The 13,711-nt window shown below is 47.7% G+C and overlaps 1 pseudogene; it reads left to right on the top strand.

Annotated features, from left to right (window-relative positions):
- Nucleotides 1-1,337: 1,337 nt before the first annotated feature.
- On the top strand, nt 1,338-1,456 carry LOC137643404 (5S ribosomal RNA; annotated as a pseudogene).
- Nucleotides 1,457-13,711: the final 12,255 nt, after the last annotated feature.

Raw genomic sequence — 13,711 nt, 5'->3', positions numbered from 1 at the left:
TTTCTCCGTCGGGCAAGGGGTGACTGGTTTACCCCTTCCTCCTCTCCATCTTGTGAAAGGGGCTTACCAGGTCCTTTCCCTCCTCTGTTGTGACCCGAGGTTTTGTACAAGGAAGCTCCAGGAAGATCATGGGTACTTTCCTCCTCTCAGGCTCAAGCACCTTGGCGTTTAGTCGCCAAGTTTCGAACTTGCGGGCAAGCTCGATGTTGGACCATCTGGACGCAATGACCGAGGGCTTCCTCTCGGGTGTCTCATCCGTGGATGTCGACAAACTCAGACACCCTTCCATCCTTGGGAAGAGCTTGTTTGTGCCCAAGGACAGAGACATAGACAGCGGTGTGCGGAGGAAGTCGACTTCCGTTTTCACTCCTCCAAGGCGCTTTCTTCCAGACCCTGCAGGCCTCCAGCGCCTCTTTCTTTCAGCCTCATCGGCCTAAGTTATCGGACCGGCTACGGCAACTAAGACAAGGTGTCCAATAGCAGTCCCCTCTTGTCAGGAACAGGTAGCACGGGAGGCTCTCCCGGGGGTGTATAATCCTAGAGGGAGCGGCAGAGTTCACGAACTCTAGGATTGGCAACCCCCCCTTGCAGGTCTCACGCTGGGAGGATGCCTAAGGTTACTCATCCGGATAACAGCTTCCCGATGCCGATTCCTGCACGATCTCCGTGATCAGCCAAGGATATCGCGCCTGCCGTCTCTGTCAGCGAATTCAGTGTCACTGAACCTCTATGCCATGGGGTCGTGCAAGAGTTTTGCCCGTTTGGGCAGAATGATCCATGCCTTAGGAGTAAGTCCTCCATAGGATCGTCGACGGCTTCACCCCCCGGCTTCTTCAGTCGATCCTTTCTCGTAGGAAAGCATCTGAGACGGGAATTCCCTAGTCGACCTCTCAGCTCTGATCAAGTTTGTCGAACAAACTTCGTCCAGCGTGGAACAGCAGAATCGATCAGACTAGTAACGAGGCGGCAGGACTCCTTAGGCCCTGGATCGGAAAGACGGGTACTTTCAGTTTCCATTCCATCCATCTTCCAGGAAGATCTTGGAATTCAGCCTAGACTACAGGTGTTCCTGCTTAAGATGCGGTGTGGCGATCCCGCCGTGGCATCGCAGGTTTTCCCCAGAGAACTCTCCCTGCTTTCCTCATGGCCGCTCAGGAGCAGGCTTCCGCCTCCTTTGCCTTTTGGAGGTCTGGTCAACTCCGGTAGGCTCGGGTTCGACTTTCTTCAACGCCGGGACAAGCTTCGGGATCCTTACCATGAGTGAGGGATCATGGTAATTTGCTAGGAGCCTTTTCTACTTCTGCCTCAACATCTTGAGTATCTAGCCATGATATTGAGTCAACGGCCTTACCACGTTGGAAACCCCGCTTCTCGTCCGTCCAGCTAGGTTAAGCAACGTCGGGTCCGGTCGGTACTTGGATGGGTGACCTCCTGGGGATGCCAAATGCTGTTGCCTCCTCCTCCGAGCCTTCCCTTCAGTTGACTGTGGCAAGGCTGAGGAGAGTCGCAGTACCTGTTATTAGTCAAGCAGAGCTTTCAGCCCTACCTTGGAACGTTTCCTAGGTCTCTTTTCCTCATTAACCCGTCTAAAGTCCCGAACGGTCGCCTCAGGATAAGTTCCCTGTGGGGCGGCCCAAGTTCCGGTGGTTTCAAAGCAACGATTAACCGGACTTTCTGGCCCCTATGGGGCCAGCGGAACGATTAGACCTGCAATGGGTGTTGACCTACGGAACCTCTTGATAGGAGTGGATATTCTCGTCCTTTCCCCACATTTTTTATGCTGTTCTCGGACTCGTCAAAGAAAAGGGGGGGGGGCCATGTTCCGGTTCAGGCCTATGGTCAGGACATGAAGGATACCTCTCCATCATTCGGGCAGGCTTAGGGGCCGTAGTCTGGCCCCTCTACAGATCCTACAGCTCCTGCCGAGTCGCTCCGTGCGCGACGACTAAATGGTACTGGCGTATTCCAACCAGCAAGGGACGCATTTTCATACCTTTGCATCTTGCAGTAGAGATACTGAGATGATCTGAGATCCTCTCAATACCACTATCGGCTCGCTCATTCCGGGCAGAGGAATGTTCTCTCCTACTATCTGAGCAGAGCCTCGTAGATGGAGTGTACCTGGGGGTCTTTGGCCTTTAGTAACCAGCAAGTCCTGGTCTGGGGGACCTGATCGCGACAGCTTGGGACTTCAAGCTTCCGCTGTTCTTCCCCCCAGACTCAGACCCCAAGACTCTTTGGCAAGATGCATTCCGGTGATGGTGGGACAACAGCGACGCCTGCGTCTTCCCTCCTTTGTTGTCTGTTGAGAATGGGTCTCGACAAGACCAGGTTGTCTGTCAACCTTTCAATGGCCCTGAGAGCTCCACTGGGACTATATGCAGAACGGTTTCCGGACCCTCTGCTTCCCCTGACGGAACTCCCGGGAGAGCTTCTCCCACGGCACAAGGTACTCAAACAACCACACTGCAACATCTTTCACGAGCCGGGGCATCGCTTCGGCTTCACGCCTGGAGACACTACGCCTCCTCCTCAAGAAGAGACAACCCGCTACAGTCGCGGGGCGGAGGTCGCATCATCTGCGATAGTCATCCGCAGGGGTCCACCAGGCGAAGTGAAGAGTCTTCTGTGGTTGGTGTCGTGGGAGATATACCTCTTCCCTTGAGGCCTCTTATCCAGCAATAACGCTTATTGCTTTTCGGCGGGAGGAAGCTCCTTTCCGCTCTCGGCAGTGAAGCCTGTCGCTCAGCCTTTCCCTGGCCTTCAGGCTGAAAGGAATAAACTTTTTCCTTCCCGCTGGACCTTTCCTCGCTCATGCGAAGCTGCGAACGTCCCTGCCCCAAGTCGGAGTGAGACCTCCAACATGGAGCATGGTTCGAACTTTTTAGTCCCTTAAGAGATCTTCTCAAGACCCATTACGTCAGGCCTCTGATCGGATTCCGTCTTGGGGCTCCTGCTCACTCTGGCCGCGGCCAGTGTGTAAGCAATCTTCTTGGTCTCGTACGACTCCGCCCATTCTAAGGAATGGGGGAAGGCAACATTCAGGTTCGCTCCTGAGTTGTTGGATAGACTCAGAATCTTGGGGTCCCGGCCCTTTGGTCCAATTCCTTCAAGATTTCGAGTCACCATTCTGTATCAGATGACCCAAAACCTTCTCCTTCTTGCCAGTAAAGGAATCAAGGGGTTATCTTTGGGAACAGCTGCAGTTTGTCCTCACGTGCAGCCGGGTTGGGAGCACAAGAAGGACACGGGGGAGAGTCACCAGTATACCTCTTTAGCTCGGACTCAAGGACATTCATCTCGACCTGAATCCAGACCCTCCCCCATCACGTCGCCCTACAGCACGATGTCGGATACATTGCAATGTCCCTCGCCTTCGAGTAATACTACTCTGTGACGCAGGTGCTACAAGCTGGAGTCTGGAAGCGTCTAATGACCTTCGCAGCCCGCTTCCTGCAGCACGTGACCCACAGGTGTATCGATACGTTTCTATCCCTCTGTGATGGCTACACAACAGCTGGTCTAACCTCAGGCTCCTTTTTGGACAGGTAACAGAAGGTTGAGGGCATTGTTTTCAGGTTTTAGTCTGCATGAACGAAAGAAGTATGTCTGGCCCTTACTTCTTTCTTCATCATCCCCTCTACTGGGAAGCAGCATCCTGGTCTCTGCATAGCTGACCTCAAACCTCGGCAGGTAAACCATGCTTCCTTGTGTTCCGAGTATTGAGTCAATACTGTCGCATCCCCCATACCCTGACGAGGTGGTATTGGGAACGTCCTAACCCAGAGTTCCTTCTGGAACTCCAGGTCAACTGAGTAGGACGGGTCACACTTCTTCCTTCACACACAAGCTTATGTAGGCCACATGGTTCCTTGCGGAGCAAGGAACTTGTGAGGTGCAGGGACTCCTTTTCTCGAGTGCGACTCACTCGGATTCTGAGTTCCCGGGTAAAGCCAAAGCCAGTATGGCTGGGGACTTTCCACCCTTCCTAAGGGGTAAGTCACCCAATGTAAATAGCGTGGTTTGTATTTCGGTTACGGAACAAATAACAAATTCGGAGATAATTTGTATTTTTCCTAACCATACAAACCTTAGCTATTTACATATATTTGCCCGCCAGCCCTGTCCCCCAAGACAAGTCCTACCTCTGAGTGAAAGTGAAGGAGTTCACCGGTGTGTGAGGGGGGAGGGGTAGCTAGGTACCACTCCCCTACCCCACTGCTAACTAGCGCGGGGGTAATACACCCTCGTTAATTTCTAATGGCTCGCCATTTCAGCTACGCTATAAGGTAAACCCAATGTAAATAGCTAAGGTTTTTATGGTTAGGAAAAATACAAATTATCTCCAAATTTGTCATATATATATATATATATATATATATATATATATATATATGTGTATATATGTATGTATATTGTAACGAACTTTCTCGGGGTTTTTGGTTGAATTCTCATAATTGGTAAAGTAATATTTTGAGTGTCATCTAAAGTCACTTTAATTTAACTTTCTTTTCATCGCCATCTAGTGGTTAGGTTCTAAGATGGGTATGTCATCCATGGAGTGTTTTGTTTTCTTTTCCATATTGTCCGTGGGGGAGTGGGGTGTGAAGTGACGAGGGACCTTTTTTGGAGGTAAATTGATGTGAGGGAATAAGCTGCCATCTTCAAACTTGAAGGACACACCGTGGGCTGGCTCTTCGTCCGCTGGAGACTACGAGTGGGAGTAATCCAGTGTCTCCAGTGAAGGAGGCGGTGGAGGATTTGATCGCCCCCTTTGGAGGAGTAGCTTAGCAGCAGTTGAAGGCTCTCACTTTCTCCTGTACCTAGTGAGAGTTTACAGTAATTGTGTGAGTGCTATCGGTGAGGAGAAGAACTCTCCACAGGCCAGAATCCATCGCTACTGAATTCAGGAAGGCTGAGACCCATCTGCCGTATGGTAAGGGTAACGATTTTGGTTTGCCCCCATTCATCTCTGAAGGAGTAGAGGGTGGCGCCGTAAGGGATTTTTCACTGCTGTTTGTATCGCATTACGTGGTTAGTGCAAGCAGGTTCTCGCCCACGATTGGTCCTCAGACTTTACTCGTCTTTTTGTGAAAGCCCACATCAGGAGTTTTTATTTTGGTGTAAACGTAGGTTAACTGTTATTGTGATTTATGTGTATTGTGGGGATAGGAAGCTTCGGATAGATTTGTATAGAGAGGGGTAGAGTTAAGGTTCCGAGACTTTCTTGCTCTTTTCTATCTCCGTTAATGTTCTTTTGTAAGTGTCGGGTGGAAGTATGATTGTAAGTAGGTGAAGGGCGGTGGCTCCTCAACATCCAGATCTCAGTATTGATAATGTTTCTTTAAATTTGTATGACTTTTAAAGTTTTAGGTGTGATTCTCGACAGCAAATTTATTTTTGAGAAACACATTAAGTCTGTGTCTTCTTCAATTGTACAAAAAATTGGCTTATTGAGAAAGTCTTACAAGATTTTCGGTGATCAATCTATTCTGAAGTGTTTTAATTCTTTCATTCTACCTTGTTTTGAGTATTGTTCTCCTGTCTGGTGTTCAGCTACTGATTCTCATCTTAATTTGTTGGACAGAAACTTACGGTCTATTAAATTTCTTATTCCAGATCTAGATATTAATCTTTGGCATCGTCGTTCAATTTGTTCATTATGCATGTTGCATAACATTTTTCATAACTCTGACCATCCTTTACATTCAGATCTCCCTGGACAATTCTATCCTGTTCGTAATACTAGGCAGGTAGTTCATTCTAATAGCGAGGCCTTCTCCATCATGAGGCTCAATACTACACAGTATTCTAGAAGTTTTATTCCAGCTGTTACCAAGTTGTGGAATGATCCTCCTAATCGGGTAGTTGAATCTGTAGAACTTCAAAAGTTCAAAGTTGAAGCAAATATTTTTATGTTGACCAGGCTGACATGAGTCTTTTTATAGTTTATATATGACATATCTGTTTTTGACGTTGTTAATAGTTTATATAGGACATATCTGTTTTGACGTTGTTACTGTTTTTAGAATTATTTATTGTTAATTTATTCTCATCATCTATTTATTTCCTTATTTCCTTTCCTCACTGGGCTATTTTTCCCTATTGGAGCCCTTGGGCTTATAGCATCTTGCTTTTCCAACTAGGGTTGTAGCTTGGCTAGTAATAATAATTATTAATAATAATAATAATAAACGGATTTTGAGCGAAGCGAAAAATCTATTTTTGGGTGAGATGGCCATGTCGTCCTGATGGAAGTTCCTATAGGGTAGCTTCCTAGGGTATATTACAACTACGGCGATATTCCCAGAGAATTTACCTTAAGGTACCAGAATTCTAACTCCTAGAGCGAATATCCCTCGTGAAAGGGATATCGCGACATATCAGAGGACGTATTCTTGACACGCCACATGGCAATCTGCATCCCGAACAGAGATTTCGTCTCGCAGGGGGCAAATGGCAAGAAACGAATTCGGGAAAGAAAAAGGGGGAGCCGCTCCCAAGGCTCCCTATCTCCCGATTCGTAAGCGTGCCTGGCGCCAATCCTGGCGCCATCTGTATTCCTTGTAGCGTACACGAGGTGCTACAGATACTGTATGTAGGGAGGGGTCCTACAGCCCTTTCTTAGAAAGGCAAGGGCGGGTCCATCAGGACGACATGGCCATCTCACCCAAAAATAGATTTTTCGCTTCGCTCAAAATCCGTTTTTTGGGCTCAAGCCATGTCGTCCTGATGGAAGTATACCAGAGCATTACTGTATCTGTGGATTCTCAGAACGTGCCGTACTCCCTGGAGGTAATTTTTCCCGGTCGACTAGACCTAGAGACCTAAGATGTTACCGTTATACATCTTTTCAACTAACTATAAACCATGTTAGAGCTTCCTGCCCCCTACAGGGAAGAGTCCTACTAGACTCTGGAAAAGTCTCGAAGAGTACATATACCTATGTATGAATACCAGGCAAGCTAATATAGTGGTCTCGCCCTATATTAAGTAAAGCATAGTTTGTAAAGAACCACTGCGTCAATATGAAATATCGACCAGTTCTCCGCACAATACTTGTATTGGACAAAGGTTTACATCCGCATAGGAGGAAACTAGTAAAACCGCCATCGTCCCCTTATGGGACGGGGTCCTCCCGTTAAGGAAAGCATAAACCAATGCAACATAGCTTGCATAAAGGAACAATTCTATTAGAAATATCCCAGATAAGGTACATAGAATGAATGCTCAATTATACCAATAAATTGACACAGGTGAAGGAGACGCAAGGTTCTCAAGAACAAGTTTATTGACAGGCAATAAATAGACAGGTTAACCACAATTATATATATATATATATATATATATATATATATATATATATATATATATATATATATATATATATATATATATATATATATATATATATATATATATATTTATATATATATATATATATATATATATATATATATATATATATATATATATATATATATATATATATATATATATATATATATACATAAGAAGAGGGTAACCCAAAACTTTAAGCATAAGTATGATAGTAAACAGAACTTGTTTGTCTGGAAGAAAAAACATTAAATGCCACTTTTAGGATACCGAGGTATCAAGGTCATAAAAGTCTGTATTACAAATCAATGACATTAGCGTTAGAAACGCTCGGCACACATGTCTGCACTTATGCTAGGTTCACCTTTGGAAATGGAACAGTCTACGTGGGCAACACAGTGCCCTCACTTAGTTTGTAGTACAGTATGTAACTACACACTCACCCTGGAATTAATCGTCCCAATTAAAACCACTGTTCCTCGCAGAGTTAAACAGTAGGGTTAACACCGCGACCCACTGCTACCACAGATCTCTTTAGTTCCTCTACTTGCTTCGCATAGTGGCGAAAGAACACTCTGGAAGACTTCCAGCCAGTGTATGAACGGAGATGTTCAAAATCCATACAATTAAAGAAATTTAAGGATGAGGCACCTTTCCTCGGATCGTGACCTGCGGGTGTATTGTCAGGATCCGATCTGCGAATAAAATATGTGTTTTTGCTCTGAGTTGATTCAGAGATAAATTTGAGCCTGATGTTTCTCCCCTGAATAGTTGACCACCCTTGAAGTCTGAAGTTCTATGAAGATAGACCTTTAGGCATTCTACTGGACATAGAGATACATCTTCTTTCAGAGGGCAGATTCTCCAGGGACCCCACCTGATGGTGGGTAACTCATTCTTGGCGAGAAACGTATGATCCGGAAACAGGTTCAGTTCTCCCCCATCCGGGAACTGAACACGACCTGCCTCTCTCGAGAGGGCTACAATCTCACTAACCCTGGCCCCGGACGCGAGTGCAAATAGGAAAAAAACTTTTTGTGTCAAATCCTTTAACGCACACTCTTCATTGCTCAGCAGAGAAGCGAAATGAAGAACTTTGTCTAAAGACCATGAAATGAGCTTTGGAGGTGCTGAAGGTCTGAGCCTAGCGCAGGCTTTCGGGACTTTATTAAAAATCTCGTTACCTAGGTCGACCTGGAAGGCATATAGAATGGGTCTTGTCAAAGCAGACTTACACACTGAAATCGTGTTAGCTGCCAATCCTTGACCATGGAGGTGGATGAAGAAAGATAAGCAGAAGTCTGTTAAGATCTCCTGCGGATTCTTCGCCTTAACAAAGGGCCACCCATTTTCTCCAAGATGACTCATATTGCCTTCTAGTAGATTTGCACTTTTATTCCTCAAGGAAGTCTATGCTGGCTTTCGAAATCCCGAAATGCTTTCTCACCGCTAGGGAGAGAAAATCATGAGCTGCAGGGTCCGGGTTTTCTGTAATGAAGCGCAGACAGTAGACTTCAGGACTCGCTGGGTCAGAACTGGATCTGGTAGCGGTACAAACTTCAGCTGCAGTTCCAATGCCAGGGGGAACTACACGCTGTTCGGCCACTTGTGGGCCACTATTGCCGCTACCCCCTTGAAGGATCTCAGTTTGTTGAGGACCCTCAACAGAAGGTTGTGAGGAGGGAACAGATAAATCTTGGACCATCTGTTCCAGTCGAGGGACATCGCGTCCACTGCTTCCGCTAAGGGGTCCTCGTACGGGGACACGTACAGGGGCAACTTCTTGTTGTCTTTCGTCGCAAAGAGGTCTATCTGCAGTTCTGGGACTGATTCAGAATGAAGGAGAATGATCCTGCGTCTAAGGACCATTCCGACTCTATCGGTGTGAACCTGGATAGAGCGTCCGCCGTCACATTGCGGACTCCTTGAAGGTGAACTGCCGACAGGTACCACTTCTTCTTTTCCGCCAATCGGAAGATGGCCAACATCACCTGGTTGAGAGGTGGTGACCTCGATCCTTGTCGATTCAAGCATCTCACAACTACCTCGCTGTCCATCACCAACCTTATGTGGATCGAGTGATGCAGGGAGACTTTCTTTAAGGTAAGGAGCACTGCCATAGCTTCTAGAAAGTTTATGTGAAAGGTCTTGAATAGCTTGGACCAAGTCCTCTGGACTTTTTTCCGATGAGAGTGGCCTCCCCATCCCTCCTTCGAGGCGTCTGAGTGAATCGTCACCGACGGGGGAGGTGGCTGAAGAAGAACCGACTTCTTTAGATGTCTGGCCTGGGACCAAGGCCTGAGAAGAGTACTTAGCCGAAGCGGAACTGGTCTTCTCAGATCTCTTCGTGCGTTTGATGCATAACTTCTCCAAACTCTGGTTGCATCCTCTAGCTGTGCTCTTAGCACTGGGTCTGTCACCGAAGCAAACTGGAGAGAGCCCAGTACCCTCTCCTGTTCGCGTCTTGATATCCTTTCGGAATCTAGAAGTCTCTTGACAGAACCCGCTATCTCCTTCCTTTTCTTCGCCGGGATGGAGAAATGGTGTGACAAAAGGTCCCAGTGGATTCCCAGCCACTGGAACTTTTGAGATGGAGAAAGTCGAGACTTTTTTTTGTTGATCTTGAAGCCTAGGTACTCTAGGAACTGGATCACTTGACTGGAAGCTTGCAAGCATTCTGTCTCGGATGCTGCCCACACCAACCAGTCGTCCAGGTAGGCTACTACCTGAATTCCCTTTAGGCGTAATTGTTTGAGAGCTACGCTCGCATGCTTCGTAAAAATCCTTGGGGCTATGTTTAGCCCGAATGGCATGGCTCCGAAGGCGTATAGTCTTCGTTGTAGCCTGAACCCTAGGTAGGCGGAGAGTCGACGGCTGATTGGAATGTGCCAATAGGCGTCTGACAAGTCTATAGAGACGGAATATGCCCTCTTGGGCAGTAAGGTCCTTATGTGTTGCAGTGTTAGCATTTTGAATTTGCAATTCACTATGAACTTGTTGAGTGGCGACAATTCCAGAATGACTCTGAGCTTTTCCGAGTCTTTCTTGGGAACACAAAACAGCCTCCCTTAGAAATTGATGGGCTTCACCCTTCGGATCACCTTTTTCCCTCCAACAGTTCTTGAACGTACTCCTCGAGAACGGGGGTGAAGTGTTGGAAAAACCGAAGGCACGGGGGTGGAGTACTGTACCAGCTCCAGCCCAGTCCATTCTTGAGTAGGCTGTGGGCCCAGGGATCGAAGGTCCACCTATTCCGAAATTTCAGAAGTCTTCCTCCTACCGGTATTATCTCACTTGGACTGCCGTCCTGAGGTCTTGCCTCCCTGACCACGACCACCCCTGAATCCCCTTCCCTTTGAGGGGCGCCTAGACGAGCCTCTGGCTGCTCCTCTAGGCTTTGCTCGAAAGGAAGTAGACTGCCCTTCGAACGCTGGGGTGAATGCCGTGGACTGTGTCGACACGGCCTGGGGTACCCACTGAAAAGTGGTCGGGGTTTGTGCCACCATCTGGGGCACTGGAGGCAATGGCAATTGCAGTTGCTGTTGCTGTTTAACAGGCTTGGCTGGCCGAGACGGTAGCCTAGTCCTCATAGTCTTCCTCTTTGGTTGAGGACCCTCATCCGGGGAAGACTTTCTTTTGATAGCCAGGCCCCACTTCTGGGGAAGGTTTCTATTCTCCAAGGCGGCCTTATCAACAACTTCTTTGACCAAGTCGGTAGGGAAAAGGTCTTTTCCCCAAATGTTGGAGGAGATTAGTTTCCTTTGCTCGTGCCTCACCGTAGCCGAGGTGAACACGAACTCCCTACAAGCTCTCCTTGCCTTGACGAAGCCATAAAGGTCCTTCGTCACTGTGGCCAGATGAGTCTTGGCCACCACCATGAACATTTCATGGACCTTGGGGTCACTTGCCATCGTCTCGAGAGTAGTCTGAAGAGACATTGAGGCAGCCAGTCTTTCTTTTGTCTCGAACTCTCTTCGCAAAAGAAAGTCAGACAGCTTAGGGAGGTCCTCGCCGAACTGACGTCCGGCAATATCAGCCTCCAACTTTCCAACTGAGAACGTAAGATGGACGTCCTTCCAGTCTTTGTGGTCCACAGGCAGGGTCAGCGACAAGGGTTTACACTCCTCCAGGGAGGGGCAAGGCTTGCCGGCCTCGACTGCTTTTAGTACAGCCGCAAACCCTTTCTGTAAAAAGGGGAAGGCTCTAGCAGGCGAGGACACCAAGGAAGGGAGCTTCTTGCTCAATGCAGCTACCTTTGAGTAAGAGAAGCTCCTCTCTTTCATCGAGGATGAAAGTAAAGCTTGAGCCTTAGCATGGTCCATCACTATGACCTCCTTCGGCTCTGTCTCCTCCTTTGAAGCTGGTTCCTTCCTCAGCCGGACATAACAGTCCGGATATGATGTCTTGCTGGGCCAGAATTCCACCTCCTCCAGGGGAACTGAGCCCAGCTTATCCGAGATGACGATCTTTCCGGTCGTCATCGGCATGTGCTCAGCATACCTCCATGGGTTAGCATCTGAGCACAAGGGAAGGTCTTTCACATTGAGCTTTTTCTGGGGCCCATGTGATTCTGCAAGGCACTGCATCCGCAGTTCCATTGCAGCCGCCTTCTCCTGATTCTCCTTCTGCATTTGTTGGATCATTCCAACAATAGAGGAGAGGGCCTGTCCCAGCTCTACTGGGAGACCGGCCGATGTTCAGGGAATAGGCTCCGGAATCTGAACCGGAGTAGCCGACACCTCGTCGACCTCTTCCTCTACAACGTCTGGGGCTTGAACTTCATCCTGGGCTTCTGCCAGGAGGTCTTCCTCCAGACACTCGTCCACATCAGACATCCTGTCATCTAACTGGATGTCTTGCATCGCGACCGCGACTTCAGCATCCACCTGGATCTGAACTTGGGGGATCTCCTCTTGAGGCTGGGGAATCACTGCATCGGCTGATGCCTTAGGGAAAAGATACGCCCTCATCTTCTCACTTGGAAGATAAGGGCCAGATGTGTTCTTTTGGAAGCCCCTTACCCAGGTACGAAGCTTCTTCCTAGCTATATCCCTTGATTCCGCCGTCCTATGGGAATCAAAGGCCTCAGTAATCAGGTTAGTGCACACAGTACATACCTGAGGGTCCCAATACCGGAGATCATCCTTGGAGACAGCGCATGCTGCGTGTCTCCTACAAAACTCATGTCCGCAGAGGTTCTTGCTGCGGACGTTGCAGAAAGCACTTCCGCACTTCGGAGGGTCCTTCTGTAAAGAGAAGAAATTTCCATGAGTATCAAGTGAACTATGTATCACTGGATATGCATAGTATAGCATAACAATTCAGAAAGGAAAGACACACACTTGTGTTTCCCTCACAACCCAATGTTGCAGCCTTCCAGATAATAAAATCAAATGGTTAATCTCTTCTAGAGTAACCAATGCAAATTTTCCAGAGGAAACAGGTGGAGCTCACACCTAAGCAATGATTTTAAAAGCTTGGATAATAGACAGGAAAGAACTCACTTTCCTATCTGTAGGGCAACAGCAAAGGACTGTGCAAGAAAACACAAAAGTGTTAGAACACACAGTGCTGTACCAAAACCCATACTATAGTTTTCTTCTTACTGTATATGTTATACTGAAGAATACTAGTACAGTATAGGAGGATACGTGCCGGACACACCATAACAAGCTTTAAACTATACTACTTAACAGCTATAAGGCGGCAGAACTCTGGTTCAAATGCATGTGCCGGTCGGCAGCAATTGCCGGCCGGCAACAGCCGATGTCGGCCGGCAATGGCTGCCGGCCGGCAACTACACAAGGTAGTACCCAGCTGCTGGCCACACTCTTGGTGACCGGCAGACAAGGGCTGACATTAGCCGGCCGGCAAAGGTACAGGACCGATGCCAGCCGGCAGCAAAAGAACCAGAGGACTACACCTGCCCGGCGGCCGGCCTCATAGGCCGGCAGCCGGGTCGGGTACAGCACTAGAAGAAAAATAGGATGGATGCCGGGATAAGAGTGTACACTACCTCCAAGCCCGGCAATCCGAAAGAGTGCATATAAGGAAGGGGAGAATCTAATTCAGGCTTCCTGACCTCTTGAAAATTGTACGATGGAAGGAATAAAACAAGTCCATTAAAATGTTCACTTTAATGAAAGGTTGAACTTCCATGTGAAGTTAAATTTTGAACTGGTTGCTGGTGGGCTTGTTGACGTAGAGAAGGATTTTCCTGTGTCAGAAGTAACTACAGGTATGCTGTCTTCCTTCTCCTACCCTCCTCGCTTTTCAAGAAACCCTGAGGACATAAACGAAATACTATTTTCAAAAGGTAAAGGCAAGTTTTGTTAAATCACTCAATTCAATAACTTTAGTAAAATGAGTTTAA

Source organism: Palaemon carinicauda, chromosome 6 (assembly GCF_036898095.1).
Source record: "Palaemon carinicauda isolate YSFRI2023 chromosome 6, ASM3689809v2, whole genome shotgun sequence".
Taxonomy (NCBI): domain Eukaryota; kingdom Metazoa; phylum Arthropoda; class Malacostraca; order Decapoda; family Palaemonidae; genus Palaemon; species Palaemon carinicauda.
This window is presented reverse-complemented; position numbering and strand designations above follow the sequence as displayed.